The sequence below is a fragment of the Miscanthus floridulus genome, chromosome 13, assembly GCF_019320115.1.
Source record: "Miscanthus floridulus cultivar M001 chromosome 13, ASM1932011v1, whole genome shotgun sequence".
NCBI lineage: Eukaryota > Viridiplantae > Streptophyta > Magnoliopsida > Poales > Poaceae > Miscanthus > Miscanthus floridulus.
Genome location: NC_089592.1, coordinates 18,401,213 through 18,422,210, shown reverse-complemented (window position 1 = coordinate 18,422,210; position 20,998 = coordinate 18,401,213).

Sequence of the window (20,998 nt, the reverse complement as noted above, 5' to 3'; positions counted from 1 at the left end):
ATGTAAGCAAACATTTTCCAACCTCTATTAATTTTCCAACAAACTACTGGGTCGCTGCAATAAAAACCACGTACATATATTTGGTATGAGATAAAATAGGTTGTGCATAATATAAGAATGCATTTGGCTACTTTCTAATTCTGATTTGTTATAAAAAAATCATTTGCCATCTAAATCGACGCTCATAGCAGCCCTAGCAATGGATCGATGGTTGACCGTGCAGATGGTCGGTGTTTGGATATAAACCGGCTATTGGCTCATCCACAAGCTAACACTAACGCCTAGTTCATTTCGACGCCAACGCCGCCAGGCACAAGAAATCCCACGACAGCCAACTGGTTTGCACCCACATGCGAGACAAAAACCATGGTAGCCTATTGGTTCACGAGACTTTTTTATCAAAATAGAGGTATTTTGTGAGGTTGTTTTAGGGAGTATCCAAACGAGTCGTAGGCATTGTAAATTTGCTACCTCAACATGTTTTAGGTATAGAAAATTTTAACTTCCACTTGATCATAAGTAGTCAAAAATAATTGCATAAATGCATTCTTATATATATTATACATGGATGTTCCCAAGGAAACTTGGTCATTATACACTTAAACGGTCAAAGTATAATGCATTGGTGCTACTTCTTAAACTAGATATGTTGCAAAGAACTTACAGGGCATTCAAATCGATGCTCATAGCAGCCCTAACAAATCATCAATAGTTGACCATGTGGATGATCAGCGGTTGGATAGAACCGGCAATTACCTCACCCACAAGCTAATGCTAATGCCTAGTTGATTTAGGCGTCTACAAGCGAGAAAATCAGCAACGACCAATGAACCGATGTCCACATGTGGACAAAACCACAACAACCAGTTGGTTCCATAGATTTTTTTGGAGACAACATTTTTTGTGAGGCTACTTTAGTGTGTGTTTGACTGAGGCATAAGAGCGGCTCCAGTGTCATGTCGAACCGTCTAATTCGATGAAGCCGAACGCAAACAAAGTTTAATGCCTCCAACGAGCGTTGGCTCTGTGGGACCCGAATGGAATTAAATAATCACGTTTATCTATACGATGCTGGCAAGAGCAGACGGGTGGTGGCATCAGAAAAAGTTTATTTATACTTCTCGGTGTGAACCAACTGTAGAGTGCGGTTTTGCCTCTGACATCTAACGTCTGAATGCTCCAGTGTGCTCGGTTCACTTTTTTCAACCAACGGTTTGATTCTAGCCAACATTGGAGCTTCTCTAAGCATTTTTTCACCTCGACACATTTTGTATGTAGAAACTTTTGAGTGTACATAATCACAAAAAGGGATATAAATATGTGCAGTGTAATTCTTTTTTATGTTCGATGCATCCCTACAAAACTTCATTCATTAGTGGTGGTGAAAGCTCTAGTTTGGCTTTGGTGAATTGATGAAACTCTAAGTGCTAACCTAGTTTATCAAGTGATCATAAGATAGGTAGCATATTCCAAGTGGTGAAGTAAATGAAGATCATGACATGATGATGATGTCATGGTGATGATCAAGTGCTTGGACTTGAAAAGAAGAAAGAGAAAAATAAAAGGCTTAAGACAAAGGTATAAATGGTAGGAGCCATTTTGTTTTGGTGATCGAGACACTTAGTGAGTGTGATCACATTTAGGATCGATAGTCGTACTATTAAGAGGGGTGAAACTCATATCGAAATGCGGTTATCAAAGTGCCACTAGATGCTTTAACTCATTGCATATGCATTTAGGATCTAGTGGAGTGCTAACACCCTTGAAAATATTTATGAAAATATGCTAACACATGTGCACAAGGTGATATAGTTGGTGGTTGGCACATTTGAGCAAGGGTTAGGAACTTCACCGATGGAGTGTCCGCACGTAGAGTGCGGACAGTCTGACGGTGCCACCGGCGTCCTATACAGAAAAGACAGGACCTCACAGAGTGGACCGGACGCTGGCCTCAACTAGACCGGCGCGTCCGGTTAGTAGAAGCAGTGAAGACACTGGCATCGGTCTTCGACCAGACGCTGAGTGGGTGCGTCCGGTCCCGCTGACGTGGCGGCACATAGAGGAGACATTGAGTGACCGGACGCTGGGTGAGTCCGGTCGAGCATGATCAGACGCGTCCGGTCGTGATTTTTTGCTTCTGTTACCTTACTGGAAATGACCGGACACTGGGGTCTTATGTCCAGTCACTTTGAGCAGCACGTTCGGTCACTACTTAAATATATTGATGACCATTGAGACTGTCGGACTGTCCGCACTCCACGGACGGACACTCCGCCGGTGCCACCGACGCCCTATATATAGAAAAGACAGGGCCTCACAGAGCGGACCGGACGCTGGCAATACATATCCGCCGGTAGTTGTTGTGCACAAATACTTTGGATGAAGACCACCTTGAATGACTTTGGAATCAAGTTCAAGAAAGTGCCATTGCTATGTGACAATGAGAGTGCAATCAAGTTAACCAACAATTCGGTTCAATATGTAAGAACAAAATATATTGATGTCCGCCACCATTTCATAAGAGATCACCAACAAAAAGGGGACATTTGCATTAAGAATGTAGGCACCGAAGATCAACTTGCCGATATATTCACCAAGCATTGGATGAGAAAAGGTTTTGTAAGCTAAGAAATGAGTTGAACATATTGTTTTTTTCTCAAATATGTGTTGATGCACCTCCCTAGTTATATGACATGCCTCTCCTTCGAGCAATCCAAGGTAAAAGTTGATTGGCATGGCATACATCCTTGCTAAGGATATATTTAGTGCATCTAGTCATCTCTCACATTAAATAGGCTCATTAATGAAAATCAAATGATTTTTATGATTGTGTGGTACCACTATTGCTTCAATGCTTATTTTGATCTAGTGATAGCATATGACATGTTTGTGGGCTTATAAACCTAGTGTTTGGTCTAGATAATAAGCTCTAAGTGTTTAACTCAACATGGTACAAGATAACCCTTATTTGGAGGTATGAAGAAGCTTGTCCTTGGATCAAACCGAGTTAAATATCTTTGGCAAATGATCTAGATTGGACCAAATTTGAGAAAATGATCCTCACCCCATTGATTGACATTAATAATCTCGACCTATCTATATTTTGAACTTTTGTGGTCATTGATGACAAAGGGGGAGAAAAACAAAGATATTAATATTAGTGATATTAGTACACGGGGAGAAAAACAAAGATATTAGTGTACTAAGATAGTGAAAAGACAACAAGGGGGAAGAATTTGACATAGGGGGAGAGATATGACAAAGGAAAGGGATCAATTAAAATTTTGAGCACACAAGTAGGGGGAGCAAGCTCATGAACTTGTATGGTGCATTTGAATGTGCATTTCATATGTTTGCTTGCATGGCACAAGTTTTAAATTTCAATATCCATGCTTGTGTGGTGTATGCTAGTTGTAGGTTTGAATAATGAAATAAAAAACTAGCATGCATAGGCTATCTAGTGATTTTATTTCTAAGTGGTATCGAGCTAACTATGGTGCTAAGGATGGTATATTGATGTACTCCGATTGGTATCACGCTTTAAAGGTCCATCTTTTATACCTTAGTGTCGGTGTTTCGGACCGGGGGGTCCTCAATCAACCAGTGAATTTATTCTGCGTGCTCCCAATTCTAGATGGTGATACAAAGAGACACAAGGTTTATACTGGTTCAGACAATCAAGGCCCTACGTCCAGTCTGAGAGGTCGATCTTGTATTCCTTACACCAAAGTGCTCGTAGTAGGGGGTTACAAGCTAAGGGAGAGAGGGAGCTAGTCTCGGGTCTCGGTAGGGTGTCGTGCGGGCCGCTTGAGGCGTTGCTCTCAGGCGCAGGGATGTGCGCGCGTGTGTGTGTGTTACAAGGTGTTCTCCTTCATCCCCCTAAAACGGCCCAAGTTCTCTCCTTTTATAGCCTAAAGGGAGGACAAGGATGGTACATGAGCTCACTATACGGTGTCGTGTGAACAGAGGCGGCATGTCTGGGCCCTGTAGCCTGTTCCTATGGCGGCGTGGTCGTTGGAGTGGTCCGTCCTTGGAGCATTGGGGTGGTGTGGTCGTCCCATCAGATCCTGTGCGTCGTGGGAGCCCCGGGACTGCCTCGGAGTGGGTGTGGCAGTGAACATGCAAGCCACTATGGACGGACTGTGCGCGAGGTCGAGGGGTCTCGGCAGGCGCGAACCCCAAGATAGCCAAGACCTTGGTGTACAATGCCGAGGCCTTGAGTGGGCGGCTGATTGTGGGCACAGCGTTAGGACACAGTGGCCGGTAATCCCCGTTGTACCCTGTCCCAGCCGGTATAGCGCTGATCGTGGACACAACGTTAGGACACAGTGGCTGGTAATCCCCACCGTGCCCTGTCCCAGCTGGTATGGCGCTGATGCGACCTTGGGTCCCGTCGGCCATTCTGTGGCGTTGAGCCATCGTCTGGCTGAGATTGCGGGAGTGGTTGAAGCATTAATGAGACATGACGCGCTGTCTGGAGGGTCGGTCGAGGCAGAGGGTGGCGGGCTGCTGACGACCCAGCCTCGAGCGACATAGAGAATGAGGCCTCGCACGAGACGGAGATCGGGCTCCTTGCCGAGGCCTTGCGCGAGACGCCTCACGCGATACGGAGAATGCACCCCCTGCCGAGGCCTTCCGTGGAGAGCCTCGGGCGAGGCGGAGATGGCGTTCCCTGCCGAGGCCTTCCCTGGAGAGCCTCGCGCGAGGCGGAGTTTGTGTCAGGATGCTGAGACCTCCTGCTCGAGGCTCGGGGCGAGGAGGAGGAGGACCTAGTGGGCTCGGTCGTGGCGGGTGAGGGGCCCATGGCTTACCTTCTAGCTTTATTTTTTAGATGAGACTTTAGCGACCCATTTGACGTTTGCTTGGGGTACCCCGTTCTAAGGTACCCGACAGTAGCCGCCGAGCCTCGGGGGGAGTGCGTGCACTCTCCCTGAGGGTTTGCCGAGGCTGGGTTTATACCTGCTCCGTAGGAATTGGGGTTTTTTTTTTGAGGTTCCGGTGGGTGCGTGCGAGCGCACCCGCCGGGTGTAGCCCCCGAGCCCCTAGAGGAGTGAAGTTACTCCTCCAGGGGCTTTCTCCATTTTTGTGTTTGAGCGAGTAGTTCTTATTGCATTTGCCGAGCCCATAAGCGTAAGTTCGGGTTGCGGGGGTCTCAGTGAGGCTGCAGGAAAAAGCCCTCTAGCCTCCGCACGAAGCGAGAGGTTCGTCAGGGGCCCCTAACTTTGGGTATGACCCTCACGCTTCCTTTCGCTTGGAAGGAGGGGTGGAATGTGCCAGGCTACCCTCGATGGACGCGAGCGTGGACACTTCCGGTGAGCTATTATCGGGTAGTCCGAGTGGAGGCCCGAGCCCCGTTTGATAGGGGATGGCTAGCGGTCTAGAGACGTACTCCAAAAGTACCAGAGGATTTCTCTAGTGGGTGCCAAGGCCATTCGCTGGGCCTCGGTGACTCAGTGCCTCCCTACGGTGGGATCCCATTTGGATACTTCCCTGTCGGTCTCGGACACGACTTAGGACGCCCCGAGCGACTGTTCACTCAGGCCTAGGCCATTCGTAGGCTCGCCCTGAAGTCGTCCCTGACTCTGTTGCCCTGGGGCAGCTGTTGAAACCTCTTGGAGGCCCAGCCTTCGAACCCCTGGACCGTAACGGGCTCGGTGCCCCTTATCGTGTTTTGTAATGAAACCTCTAGCGTGGGCTTGGACCGTTTGTCTTGGTCTTTGGGTGCAAGAGGAGCCCCCGAGCCTCCGCCTGGAGCAAGAGGGCGGTCAGGGGTCCCCTGACTTTTTCATCCGCCCCTCACATATCCTTTTCGTTCGGACGGAGGGTTTGTTTGCCGAGCCCATTCTGGTCTCGGCAAGGTTGTAGGAAGAGCCCCTAGCCTCTACGCGGAGCGAGAGGGCTGTCAGGAGTTCCCCTGACTTTTTATACGCCCCTCATGCGTGAGGGTTTGTTTGCCGAGGCCCTTTTTGGGCGTGAGCCCGAGTTGTGGGGTCTCGACGTATTTGCAGGAAGAGCCCCCTAGCCTCTGCATAGGGTGAGAGGGTCGTTAGGAACTCCCTTGTCTTTTTGTACGACCCTCACGCTTCCTTTTTGCTCGGAAGGAGGGTTTGTTTTGCTGAGCCCCTTTGAGTGTGAGCTGGGGTCGTTGGGTCTCGGCAAGGTTGCAGGAAGAGCCCCCTAGCCTCTGCATAAAACAAGAAGGCCATCGGGGGTTCCCCTGACTTTTTGTGTGACCCTCACGCTTCCTTTTCACTCAGAAGGAGGGGTGGAATGTGCCTCGCTACCCTCGATGGGGACGAGCGGTGGCACTTTCGGTGAGCTGTTATCGGGTAGTCCGAGTGGAGGCCCGTACCCCATTCGCTAGGGGACGGCTAGCGGTCTAGAGACATACTCCAAGAGTACCAGAGGATTTCTCTAGTGGGTGCCAAGGCCGTTCGCTGGGCCTCGGTGGCTCGGTGCCTCCCTACGGTGGGATCCCATTCGGAGACTTTCCCCTGATCTCGGACATGACTTTGGGCGTCCCAAGCATTTCGATTGCTTGGGCCTCGGCCCTGTATAGGCTCACTCGTGGTCGTCCCTGACTCTGTTATCCTAGGGCGGCTGTCAAAACCCTTTTGGGGCCCAGCCTTCGAACCCCTGGATTGTAATAGGTTCAGAGCTCGGTTCCTTCATACGAAAGGAATAGGCCGCAAGGAATATCTTCCCTATTGGCTCGGCGCGGGCGGCGCGCCTTTTGAGGCGGTTTCATGGGGAGTCGAAACAACGCCTGCTGCCATAGTGGCCAAGCGTGACGTGGTGGATGGGACGTAATTGTCCTCGCATTTAATGCAGGAGACGTGGGCGCGTGGGCCGATGAAATCGGCTCGTGGTTAACTACGTCGGATGGGGGGAAAACCTCCCCGATTTCGTTGCCCGTTCGTTTCGCCTCCTCCCTGCTTAAATACCTGAGGAGTCTCACCCCTCCTTGTCTTACCTTGCCTACATTAGCACCACCTTCATCATGCCGTCGCTAGAGCAGCGGGTGCTGGGAAGAAGAGGAGAGAAGAGCGAGCCTAGGGAGAAAGCGAGAAAAAGCGAGAGCGTGGGAGGGAGAGAAAAAACTCACCGCCGCACCCGATTCCTCCATTGCACCCATGGCCGGCGACATCGTCGTTGTCGAGGCGGACCCCTAGGATCCGTCGGATGTCATTGAGGAGATGCTCCAGTCGCTTGTCGATGGTGGGCTCCTCCGCCCGGTGATAGACCCTACTAGGTCGGAGTGGATTGCTCCGTACAGCGAGCCAGAGCCGAGGCCTCACGACGGCTATGTCGTGAGCTTCGTCTCCTTCCACGAGCGTGGCCTCGGTGTCCCGGTGGACCGGTTCATGCGGGCACTCCTGCACTACTGCGGCGTGGAGCTCCACAATTTTAATCCCAACTCCATCGCTCAGGCGGCTATCTTTGTTGCTGTCTGCAAGGGGTATTTAGGGATCGCTCCCCATTGGGAGTTGTGGCTCCATCTGTTCCGGGCGGGGCATACTACCAAGCCGATGGGCATGTTGGGTAAGAGGAAGGCGGCGAGGGCCGTCCTTCCAGGAGGCGGAGATGAAGGCGGCGGAGGCCTCGGTGGCGCCCTTGGCTCAAGGGCCACCGTTGTTACGAGAGAGCGCCCGGGAGGCGGAGGTCTATCCAATCTCTTCCAACGATACCTCCTGGGCGCAGGAGGTGGTCGACACCGAGGACGTCGGTGTTGTGGAACAGCCGGCGTCGATCTTGGACGAGGGAAGTTCGGCCCTCGTGCGGGTGCGACCCAAGCCTTGCGGGTGGGACCACCCGCGGGTACTGTGGCGGAGCCGGGATGACCCTGAGGGGGAGCCTCTGTTCGCCCTCGAGGACGCAGCCGAGGGTGGGCGGTGGGGCACCTTTGAGCAATACCGCCAGCTGGCAGAGCGGTCGCTACGGACGACCTTGTCCGTGGTGGCCGATGAACTGCCCGGGGTCGCCTAGGTTCGTGTGTTTCCTTTCTCGCGTGACGTCGTTCTTTTCTCGGTTTTGTCGTAATCGACGACCTCTGTTCTATTTCCTCAAGAGCTCAAGACCCAGTCCCTCAGGAAGTCGGTCTTTCTCTGGTGGGAGAGGGGCATCTAGGACCAGCTTCAGCGGCAGAAGGGCCTTCTTGCCGACACTAATGAGCTTCTGTCGGCGCGAAGCGCGGAGGTGGAGGACCTCCGCCTTCGCTGTGCCGACACAAAGGTTGAGGTGGCCATGGCCCAGACGCAGCTCACCCCTTTGGTGGCGCGGGTCAAGGAGCTGGAGGAGGAGCTTACCCGCGCGGTCAGCGATCAGGATGCCTTCAGGTCCTGGGCCGAAGAAGCGACGGCCTCGGGCAAGGCCCTCGCCGAGCAGCTGGGGGCAGAGGAGAGTGCGCATTGGCTAACAAAAGGCGCTCTGAATGAGGCCCTTGCTGCGGTTGAGGCCTCGCAAATCGAGGCTGTGGGTTTGAAGGGGGCGGTCGAGGGTGAGTTCCAGTCCCCTTGTTTTGTTTCCTTTTCCTTATGTTCGCTCCCTGACTTCCTTATATGACGCAGAGCTGGGAAGTGAAGCTTCCAGGGCGGCCGAGGCCTCTAGGGTCGAGGCCCAGTGGTTGAAGGAGAAGGCTAAGGCCTGTCAGGCCGAGACCCAACGCTGGGAGCAGAAGACTAAGGGTGAGTTCTGTGGGCTTCCGTCCCTAACTTAGGTTGTTCTTTCTCTCGCTCGACCTCATTCCATTTTCCGTGGTGCAGAGTCAGAGGCGGAGATCATTCAGGCCACCGAGGCTTCTAGCACGGTGCAGACGGTGCTCGAGACCGAGATCGGGGAGCATGAGGCGCTGAAACGTGCTGCCCTTTCCGCCTGTGAGGCCTTAGAGGTCGAGGGGGTTCAGTCAGGTAGCTCCCTTGGGAGCCGCTTGATTGCGCTGAGCAGCCAGATGCGCGAGCGGCTCCAAGGGGCACTACACACGGGTGTCAAGCGAGCGTTGGCCATCATCTCCTCTCACTACCTTGGCGTCGACCTCCCGGCCATCAGTGATGGCTGTGTTCTGCCTGATGATGACGAGGAGGCCGACGCGGCGGTCGCGAAGCTGATGGAGGCGGTGAAAGGCCCTGGCACGGCACTGGCGACGCTCTTCAAAGAGGAGGTGGTTCCTCCCCTACCATCTGCCGGTGCTGAAGGCCCTGCGCCTTGATCTAGGCCCCAGGGGCTATGTAAAAATAGAATAGGGGTTATTTTTTGTATTGTAACGCTTGTGGCCGTCGAGGCCTTTGTTTTTGAAGTACTTGTGTTTCTTAGTTGTTTTTCTTATGTTTCCGAGCCTCTGCCCTTTTTTGCTCCTGATCAGATTTCGTTTGCAAAACACCCCCTTGGGGCCTAAGCCGTCCCTTGAGCGAGAGGTAGTGAGGGAGTGCCGTAGCCCAGAGGCGTAGGCCGTCTTGCGACTCTACCGGCCTCTTGCTTAGGAAATAGACCTTGGTCCGAGGAGTTTTTACAACTGATTCGTCAGAGCCTGCTAGGGACTTGGCATAGGAATTTTTGTGAAAAACAATTGAAGAATGGTGCGTGGGACCTAGGGGACACCTAGGGGGGGTCCCCTATCTAGCCCTCGAGGGAGGCTTGGTTCTACCGATGTAGAACCGAGTCTCCCTTGCTGTGTTACTATATTGCCGAGGCCTACGATGGGCTCGGGGGGTTTCTCAAAAAGTTAGACCAACTAAAGAACGCTTTTTAATTGTATTTCGAGAAACGACATATACAATGCTTGGAAATTTAGGGATAAAAGCGACGTAGTTGTTCTATGTTCCAAGCGTTGGTGAAGACTTCGCCCTTCTCGTTGGCTAGCTTGTAGGTCCCGGGCTTCAGCACTTGGGCGATGATGTACGGTCCTTCCCATGGCGGGGTCAGCTTGTGGCGACCCTTGTTACTCTGTGCTAGCCTCAACACTAGGTCGCCTACCTTCAAGTCTCGGCCTCGGACACGTCGAGCCTGATAGCGCCGTAGGCTCTGCTGGTATTTGGCCGAGTGTAGTAGCGCGACATCTCGGGCTTTCTCCAGTTGATCAAGGGCGTCCTCTCGGGTGGTGCGGTTACTTTGTTTGTTATAGGCTTGCAGTCTCGGGGAACCATATTCCAAGTCGATGGGGAGGATGGCCTCGGCCCCATAGACTAGGAAGAAAGGCGTGAATCCCGTGGCTCGGCTTGGAGTGTTCCTCAGACTCCAGATGACCGACGGGAGTTCGGCGAGCCATTTCTTGCCAAACTTTTTCAACCGATTGTGAATCCTTGGCTTGAGGCCTTGTAGGATCATGCCGTTGGCACGCTCTACTTGGCCGTTGGTCCTTGGGTGTCCTACGGCTGACCAGGCCACACGGGTGTGGTGGTCGTCGCAAAATGTCAGGAACTTTTGCCGGTGAACTGCGTCCCGTTGTCGGTGATGATGGTGTTGGGGACCCCAAACCTATGGATAATGTTGGTGAAGAACAGCACCGCCTGCTCGGATTTGATTTGATTGATCGGATGAGCCTCGATCCATTTGGAGTACTTATCGATTGATACCAGTAGATGGGTGTAGCCCCTGGGGGCCTTTTGTAGAGGCCCGACCATGTCGAGCCCCCACATGGCAAATGGCCATGTGATGGGGATGGTTTGTAGGGCTAGGGCCGAGAGATGTGTCTGCCGAGCATAGTACTGGCATCCTTCGCAGGAGTGTACTAGCTTGGTAGCGTCGGCGACCGCCGTCGGCCAGTAGAACCCTTAGCGGAAAGCGTTCCCTATAAGCGTCTGAGGCGCCGCATGGTGCCCGCAGGTGCCTGCGTGTAAGTCCCAAAGCGGGGCTTGGCCCGCCTTGGCACTGATACACCGTTGGAGGACACCTGAGGGACTTCGCCTGTACAATTCGTCATTGTAGAGGGCGTAGGTCTTGGCTCGGTGCGCAAGCCGTCGCGCTTTGGTTCTGTCGTCAGGAAGCTCCCCCCAATCAAGCCAATCGAGGAATGGGACTCGCCAATCCACATCTTGATTAGTTTGCGGAGGCTCGGTGTTGACTTCCATGACCTCGGGCTCGGTCGAGGGGGTCTCGGTAGTAGAAAGGGCATCGAGCTTTGCCATGGGTTCCATAGGTGGGCCCTCCTCTGTTGCCGAGGTGTAGCCAATGGAAGGTTTGTGGAGGTCTCTGGCGAAGACATTCGGGGGGACCGGGCCTGTGCCGAGGCCATTTTTGCTAGCTCATCGGCGGCCTCATTATACTTCCGCACGACATGATTTAGTTCGAGACCATCGAACTTGTCCTCTAGGCGTCGTACCAACTTGCAGTAAGCCTCCATTTTGGGGTCGAGGCAGTTTGACTCCTTCATCACTTGATCTATGATGAGCCGCGAGTCGCCTCGGACATCGAGGCGCCGCGCCCCAAGTTTGATGGTGACTTGTAAGCTGTTGATGAGGGCCTCGTATTCGGCCACATTGTTGGAGGCGGCGAAGTGGAGCCGCACCATGTAGCGCATGTGTACTCCGAGGGGCGAAATGAAGAGCAGACCCGCGCCTGCCCCGGTCTTCATCAAGGATCCGTCGAAGTACAGGGTCCAGCACTCCGTCTGAATTTGAGTAGGTGGCAGTTGGGTATCTGTCCATTCGGCCACGAAATCGGCCAAGGCCTGAGACTTGATCGCTTTTCGAGGCGCAAAGGTCAAGGTTTCCCCCATAAGCTCGATAGCCCACTTGACTATCCTGTCCGAGGCCTCCTGGTTATGAACTATCTTGCCCAGGGGGAAAGATGATACCACAGTCATTGGGTACGACTCGAAGTAGTGATGCAGTTTGCGCCTGGCTAGGACCACGGTGTAGACCAGCTTTTGGATGTGGGGGTAGCGTGCTTTGGTCTCGGAGAGCACCTTGCTGATGAAATAAATAGGTCGTTGGGTGGGCAGAGTATGCCCCTCTTCCTGCCTCTCTACCACTACGGCGGCGCTGACCACTTGGGTCATTGTGGCGACGTAGAGTAAGAGGGCCTCGTCCATGGCCGGGGGTATCAGGACGGGAGGATTCATGAGCAGTGCTTTGAGTCTGTCGAGGGCTTCTTCGGCCACGGGAGTCCAAGAAAAATGCTCGAATTTTCTCAAGAGTCGGTACAGGGGCAAACCTTTTTCGCCGAGGCGCGAGATAAAGCGGCTTAGGGCCGCAAGGCATCCCATGACCCTCTATACTCCCTTGAGGTCTCTGATTGGTCCCATGCCGGTTATGGCCAAGACCTTCTCTAGGTTGGCTTCAATGCCGCGCTCCGAGACTATGAATCCCAAGAGCATGCCTCGGGGGACCCCGAACACACACTTCTCGGGATTGAGCTTGATGCCCTTCTCTCTAAGGCATTTGAAGGTTATCCTTAAGTCATCAACGAGATCCTTGACCTTTCTGGTTTTGACCACGATGTCATCTACGTAGGCCTCGATGGTCTGCCCGATGTTGTCGCCAAAGACCTGGGTCATGCATCGCTGGTACATGGCACCTATGTTTCTGAGGCCGAAAGGCATAGTCACGTAGTAGTACATGCCGAATGGTGTGATGAAAGAAGTCACGAGCTGGTCAGACTCTTTCATCTTAATTTGATGGTAACCAGAATACGCATCAAGGAAAGACAGGGTCTCGCACCCTGTAGTGGAATCAACAATTTGATCGATTCGAGGTAATGGGAAGGGGACCTTTGGACAGGCTTTGTTCAAAGCGGTGTAGTCTACACACATCCTCCATTTCCCATTCTTCTTCTTCTTGACTAACATGGGGTTAGCCAACCACTCTGGGTGGGACACTTCCTTAATGAACCTGACCGCCAAGAGTTTCTGTATCTCCTCACCGATGGCCCTACGCTTTTCCTCGTCGAAGCGGCGTAGGCGTTGTCTCATAGGTCTAGATCTGGCCTAGATGTCTAGGGCATGCTCGGCAACCTCCCTTGGTATGCCCGGCATGTCTGAGGGACTCCATGCGAATATGTCGGCATTCGCACGGAGAAAGTCGACGAGCACGGCTTCCTATTTGATGTCGAGGGTGGCGCTGATCCTCAGCGCTCGGTCGTTGGGGTAGGCGGGGTCGACCAGGACGAGTTTGATGGTTTCCGCAGGCTCAAACGCCCCCATGCGATGCTTGGAGTCAGGCACCTCGCCGCTGAGTTGGTCGAGGTGGGCAATGAGGGTCTCGGCCTCTGCAAGAGCCTCGGCGTACTTAATGCATTCAACGTCGCAGTCGTATGCATGTTCGTACGTGGACTCAATCATGATGACACCGCTAGGGCCTAGCATCTTGAGCTTGAGGTAGGTATAGTTGGGCACTGCCATGAACTTGGCGTAGCACGGCTGCCCCAGGATGGCATGGTAGGCTCCCCTGAACCCGACTACCTCGAAGGTGAGGACTTCCTTGCGGTAGTTGGAGGGGGTGCCGAAGCAGATAGGAAGGTCGATGCGCCCAAGGGGTCACATGCGCTTCCCTGGCACGATGCCGTGGAAGGGTGCGACGTCGCCTCGGAGCCTCGACCGATCGATCTCCAAGAGCTTTAGGGTGTTGGCGTAGAGGATGTTGAGGCCGCTGCCTCCGTCCATCAACACCTTGGAGAGTTGGGTGTTGCCGATGATCGGGTCGACAACCAGTGGGTACTGCCCGGGATTCAGAACATGGTCAGGGTGGTCATCTCGATCAAAGGTGATCGCCTCTTGAGACCAGTCGAGGTACTAGGGGGTGGCCACCTTAACCGAGAAGACTTCTCGGCGTTCCCTCTTGCGCTGCCACGCCGTAAGGCATGCCGAGGGCCCACTGAAGATCATGAAGGCATTGCGTACCTTAGGGAACCCATCATCCTTGTCTTCGTCCCGGTCGCCGGCACCCTTCTGCTTGGCGTCATCGTTGGGGAGCTTAAGCCTGGCGTAGTAACGCCGTTGCATGGTGCAATCCTCGAGATCATGCTTGACTGGGCCCTGGTGGTAAAGGCAGGGTTTCTTGAGCATGTCGTCGAAGGGCCTAGGGCCTTTGAAGCCTCGGGGGTTCTTGCATTCTGCGGCCACGACCAGATCAGCCTCTAGGACCTCTTGCTTCCCTAGGCGCCCCTTTTTCTTTCTCTTGGGGAGGTAGGAGGCTGAGGCCTCGGGGGCCTCGTCCCTCCGCTTACCTTGGTGTCGGTGTCGGGGAAGATGGCTCCAACAGCCTCTTCACCTGAGGCAAAGCTGGTGGCAATGTCGAGGAGCGTGGCAGCAGAGCGCGGTACGTTCCGACCTAACTCTCGAACCAAGTCCTGACAAGTGGTGCTGGAGAGGAAAGCTTGGACGATCTCCGAGTCGCCGACGCTGGGCAACTCGGTGCACTATTTGGAGAAGCGCCGGATGAAGTCTCGGAGAGACTCGTCCGGCTTCTGGCGATAGCTCTTAAGATCCTAAGAGTTCCCAGGGTGCCTGTATGTGCCCTAGAAGTTTCCGACGAAGACCCTAACCAAGTCGCGCTAGTCGTGGATTTGCGAAGGAGGAAGGTGCTTGAGCCAGGCTCGCGCTGAGTCTGACAAGAGCAAGGGGAGGTTGCGGATGATGAGCAGGTCATTGTCCGCGCCACCTAGCTGACAGGCCAGGTGGTAATCGGCAAGCCAGAGTTCAGGGTTGGTCTCGTCGCTGTACTTCACGAGATTGGCTGGTTGCTGAAACCGGGCGGGGAAAAAAGCAGCGCGGATGGCCCTGCTGAAGACCCAAGGGCCTGGCGGTTCAGGGGAAGGACTATGGTCCTCCCCACTGTTGTAGCGACCGCCTCAGTGTGGGTGGTAGCCCCGAGCGGGCCCCTCGTTGTTGTGGCGTCGTCGCCTGCTGACCACCTTATGGTCTCCCTGTACCTCATGTCGATTGCTGAGGCAGTCCAGAAGCATGGGGACCCTATGGGCTATCGGCACTCGGTCGGGCTCAGGACGAGCTGGGGCTTCCCTATCCTATCGAGGCGGTGTCGTGGGCAGGTTCGAGGCGCCCCCATGCCGTCGGGAGGCGGAACTCTCGGCCTGCTGAACCGCGGTGGTCTCTAGGAGATCCCGGAGCTCACCGTGGACCCACCACCCCTCCATGGTAGAAGGCTCAGGCATTGCGCGGACCAGCATTGCCGTAGCCATGATGTTCTGGCTAGCGCAATTGAAGACTGGGGGTTGCTCACTCCCTTCGTCGTCATGGATGCAGTGATGCACATCGTGGGCCCTCCATCGGGCTCCCCCGCCTTCACCGTGACCTCGTTGTTCCTGTTCGAGAGAGTCTCGAAGCTACTATAGAAGGAGTTGGTCTTGTTCGACCTTGGCCTAGAGCTCACGGAGCTGTTCTAGGTCTGGGCGCTGAGGTCACGCAAGAGCGACGTTCTCATTTCATGCGGCCAGTAGGATAGCGCGTGGAGGTGTGGCGACGCCCGCACCTAGGCAAAGCGGGGAACGGCTACCTGCCCCCTTGTCCTCTTCGTCCGCCCTCGACATCCCGAGCCCGACGTGAAAACACTCGTGAGTGGGGTTGTAGGTGCCTTCATCATTGGAGTCAGAGTAGCCGAAGCAGTAGTCACTTGCGGCTAAGAACTGGCGCAAAGCCCCAGGGTCATGGAGTCCAGAGAAATCCACTCCGGGCCATGCCTCGTCCTCATCCGAGGAGTCAGCGTGGGTGCTCAGGTCAAGAGCAAAACGCTGGAGGCGTTCCGAGGGATGCTTGTGAGTGGCAGTGTAAGCATAAGCGTAAGAGGCGGCGGCATTTCTCAACCCAAAGGGGTATGGGGATGGTGCCGTCGCCAGATTCTGCCCCGCCGGGGTCAATTCTTCACGGAGTGGTGGAGCAGAGCTTGACGACTGGGCGTCGCTGCGTGCCACAGGCGACTTTCCTTTGTCTAAGCTCAGGCTAGATAGGTCCCCAGCCAGGGACCCTGTGTCAACAGCTGGTCGTAGGATATCGGCGGGGGGTGGCGTGCCGCCCTGGATTTGCGTAGCGTCGGGGTGGCCTTGTTCGTGTCGTGCTTGGTGAGCGCGGCGAGAGCGGCCGCCCGAGCGCCGCCTGCGCCTAGGCTGCCGCTGCGTAACTTCATCGTCGGACGGTGGGGCTCGAGGGGTGAGGAGTACCATGTCGTACTCATGCCCTAGAGACATGAACTCTAGGCTCCCGAACCAAACCATGGTGCCAAGACGCAGTGGTCGTGTGGGGTCTGCCATCCAAAACCTGCTGGGATGACAAAACTGACACGCAGAGGCCCCTACCTAGCGTGCCAACTGTCGGTGTTTCGGACCGGGGGGTCCTCAACCAACCAGTGAATTTATTCTGCATGCTCCCAATTCCAGATGGTGATGCAAAGAGACACAAGGTTTATACTGGTTCAGGCAATCAAGGCCCTACGTCCAGTCTGAGAGGTCGATCTTGTATTCCTTGCACCGAAGTGCTCGTAGTAGGGGGTTACAAGCTAAGGGAGAGAGGGAGCTAGTCCTGGGTCTCGGTAGGGTGTCGTGCGAGCCGCTTGGGGCGTTGCTCTTAGGCGGCAGGGATGTGCACGTGTGTGTGTGTTACAAGGTGTTCTCCTTCGTCCCCCTAAAACGGCCCAAGTCCTCTCCTTTTATAGCCTGAAGGGAGGACAAGGACGGTACATGAGCTCACTATATGGTGTCGTGTGAACAGAGGCGGCATGTCCGGGCCCTGTAGCCTGTTCCTGTGGCAGCGTGGTCGTCGAAGTGGTCCGTCCTTGGAGCACTGGGGCAGCGTGGTCGTCCCATCAGATCCTGTGCATCGTGGGAGCCCCGGGACTGCCTCGGAGTGGGTGCGGCGGTGAACGTGCAAGCCACTGTGGACGGACTGTGCGTGAGGCCGAGGGGTCTCGGCAAGCGCAAACCCCAAGATAGCCGAGACCTTGGTGTATAGTGCCGAGGCCTTGAGTGGGCGGCTGATTGTGGGCACAGCGTTAGGACACAGTGGCCGGTAATCCCCGGCGTACCCTGTCTCAGCTGGTATGGTGCTGATCGTGGACACAGCGTTAGGACACAGTGGCCGGTAATCCCCGCCGTGCCCTGTCCCGGCCGGTATGGCGCTGATGCGACCTCGGGTCCCATCGGCCATTCTGTGGCGTTGAGCCATCGTCTGGCTGAGATTGCGGGAGTGGTTGAAGCATTAATGAGACATGACGCGCTATCTGGAGGGTCGGTCGAGGCAGAGGGTGGCGGGCTGCTGACGACCCAGCCTCGAGCGACATAGAGAATGAGGCCTCGCACGAGACGGAGATCGGGCTCCTTGCCGAGGCCTTGCGCGAGACGCCTCACGCGATACGGAGAATGCACCCCCTGCCGAGGCCTTCCGTGGAGAGCCTCGGGCGAGGCGGAGATGGCGTTCCCTACCGAGGCCTTCCCTGGAGAGCCTCGCGCGAGGCGGAGTTTGTGTCAGGATGCTGAGACCTCCTGCTCGAGGCTCGGGGCGAGGAGGAGGAGGACCTAGTGGGCTCGGTCGTGGCGGGTGAGGGGCCCATGGCTTACCTTCTAGCTTTATTTTTTAGATGAGACTTTAGCGACCCATTTGACGTTTGCTTGGGGTACCCCGTTCTAAGGTACCCGACAGTAGCCGCCGAGCCTCGGGGGGAGTGCGTGCACTCTCCCTGAGGGTTTGCCGAGGCTGGGTTTATACCTGCTCCGTAGGAATTGGGGTTTTTTTTTTGAGGTTCCGGTGGGTGCGTGCGAGCGCACCCGCCGGGTGTAGCCCCCGAGCCCCTAGAGGAGTGAAGTTACTCCTCCAGGGGCTTTCTCCATTTTTGTGTTTGAGCGAGTAGTTCTTATTGCATTTGCCGAGCCCATAAGCGTAAGTTCGGGTTGCGGGGGTCTCAGTGAGGCTGCAGGAAAAAGCCCTCTAGCCTCCGCACGGCTTACCTTCTAGCTTTATTTTTTAGATGGGACTTTAGCGACCCATTTGACGTTTGCTTGGGGTACCCCGTTCTAAGGTACCCGACACTTAGCATCATTTGGTAGACATTGTCTCCTATATTTCCTATCTAAGCATATGTGCATGCTATAATCCAAACTCTTAGCACATATATAGGGAGAGCAATTGCTACCATATGGGGTTCATGAAACTTGTCCATATCATTTTACACGTGGTAAATATGCTTGGGTAAGCAACATGGATTCAATTGAATATCAATTCATACATTTGTGAAAGGGTTGTCATCAATTACCAAAAAGGGAGAGATTAAAAGCTCTAGCTTGGTTTTGGTGAATTGATGAAACCCTAAGTGCTAACCTAGTTTATCAAGTGATCATAAGATAGGTAGCACATTTCAAGTGGTGAAGCAAATGAAGATTATGACATGATGATGGTGATGCCATGGTGATGATCAAGTGCTTGGACTTGAAAAGAAGAAAGAGAAAAACAAAAGGCTCAAGGCAAAGGTATAAATGGTAGGAGCCATTTTATTTTGGTGATCAAGACACTTAGTGAGTGTGATCACATTTAGGATTGATATCCGTACTATTAAAAAGGGTGAAACTCGTATCTAAATGCGGTTATCAAAGTGCCACTAGATGCTTTAACTCATTGCATATGCATTTAGGATCTAATGGAGTGCTAACACCCTTAAAAATGTTTGTGAAAATATGCTAACACATGTGCACAAGGTGATACACTTGGTGGTTGGCACATTTTAGCAAGGGTTAGGAACTTCACCGATGGAGTGTCAGCACGTAGAGTGCGGACAGTCCGACGATGCCACCGGCGCCCTATACAGAAAAGACAGGGCCTCACAGAGTGGATTGGACGCTGGGTCACTTCGTGACTGGACGCTGAGTGGGTGCGTTCGGTCCCGCTGATGTGGCGGTGCACAGAGAAGACGTTGAGTGATCGGACGCTGGGTGAGTCCGATCAGGCATGATTGGATGCGTCTGGTCGTGATTTTCACTTCTGTTACCTTACTGGAAATGACCGGACGCTGGGGTCCTATGTCCAGTCACTTTGAGCAGCATGTTCGATCACTACTTAAATGTACTAATGATCGTTGAGATCGAGTGATCAACGTTTGAAGCCGATGACACATGGTAAGCATCGGACGACCGACCGCTAGGGTCCTATGTCCGATCACCCCGTGTTGTTGAAAGCTCTAGTTTGGTTTTAGTTAATTGATGAAACTCTAAGTGCTAACCTAGTTTATCAAGATGATTATGAGATAGGTAGCACTACTCCAAGTGATGAAGCAATGACGAAGATCATGACAATGGTGATGGTCAAGTGCTTGGACTTGGAAAAGAAGAAAGAGAAAAACAAAAGGCTCAAGGCAAAGGTATAAAATGTAGGAGCCATTTTGTTTTAGTGATCAAGACACTTAGTGAGTGTGATCACATTTAGGATAGATAGCCGTACTATTAAGATGAGTGAAACTCGTATCAGAATGTGGTTATCAAAGTGCCACTAGATGCTCTAACTCATTGCATATGCATTTAGGATCTAGTGAAGTGCTAAGACCCTTGAAAATGTTTGTAAAAATATGCTAACACTTGTGCACAAGGTGATACACTTGGTGGTGTTGGCACATCTACAAAGGAGTGTGTGTTTCGGCGCTTTCAGGAAAATGGAATGCCTATTTTCTATTGCGCCGGATACAAATTCTTGTGGTTGGCTCATTGGAGCAAGGGTGAAGAAGTTAGAAGTGAAAACGAGTTGATCGCGAAGACGCTAGCGTCAGTCAACTGACCGGACGCTGGACCTAAGATGCACCGGACGCTGGTTTCTGCGTCCAGTCATACTGACATGGCGACATAGTACCGAGGGTGTTGCACCGGACGCTCGACCTGAGATGCACCGGACGCTGGTTTCTGCGTCCGGTCAAACTGACATGGCGACATAGTGATTAGGGTTTAGCACCGGACACCGGTCTGTGTCCGGTCAGGGTGGACCGGACGCGTCCGATCGAAGAAAACCGGATTTGGACCCTTACTGTAAACGACCGGACGCTGGTGGTTCAGCGTCCGGTCAGTTAATAGCCGTTGTGATCTGGCGGCTCAAGTTTAACTCAGAATGACACGTGGCTTACATCTATGGACCGGACGCTATGTCCAGGGTCTGGTCAGTATGACCGGAGCGTCCGGTCAGAGCGCATTTTGCCCAGTGAAGGGGTATAACGGCTCTATTTGATGGGGGCTCTATTTATAGCCTCATGGCCAGCTCAAGGGATAACTCTTGCTCATTTTCATTGACATAGCAATCTTGTGAGCTTAGCCAAAGTCCTTCCACTCATCTCCATCATTGATTCATCATCTTTGTGAGATTGGGAGAGAATCCAAGTGCATTGCTTGAGTGATTGCATCTAGAGGCACTTGGTATTCATGTTGCGCTACAGATTTCGCTTATTTCTCTTGGTGGTTGCCACCACCTAGACGGTTGGAGCAGCGGTGGAGGATTGGCACGAGTTGGTGATTGTTCGTGGCCATCTCCGGTGATTGTAAGGGGAGTTGTACCTTCCCCGACGGAGTGCTGAAAGGTAACTCTAGTAAATTGCTCGTGTCATTGAGTTACCACACTTGTGGGTCAGTTCTTGCGGTGTCCTATCGTGTGGACGAGGTTTGTGAAACACCTCTTAGCCGCCGAACCATCGAGTGTTGGTCGACACAACGGGGACTAGCGTGTTGGCAAGCACGTGAACCTCAGGAGAAAAATCAGTTGTCTCTTGTCATTTGTATTCTCCTGGTGATTGGCTTAATCTTCATCTTGTGATTGGTTCATCTCCTACACGGCGGTATAATCACCCTACTCACCTATTTACATTCTTGCAAACTAGTTAATACAAGCTCTTTAGTGTAATTAGAATTGAGAGCTTGCTTTATTATTCTCATTCATCTAGTTGAGCTCTTTAGAGTAGCAAGATTGAGAGCTCTTAGTGAGTAGTTACATAGCAAGTTTGGGTGCCTAAGTAATCATCGCAACTAGAATTGTTGGATAGGTGGCTTGCAACCCTTGTAGAGCTAGAGCAAGTTTGCATTACGCTATTTGTCATAC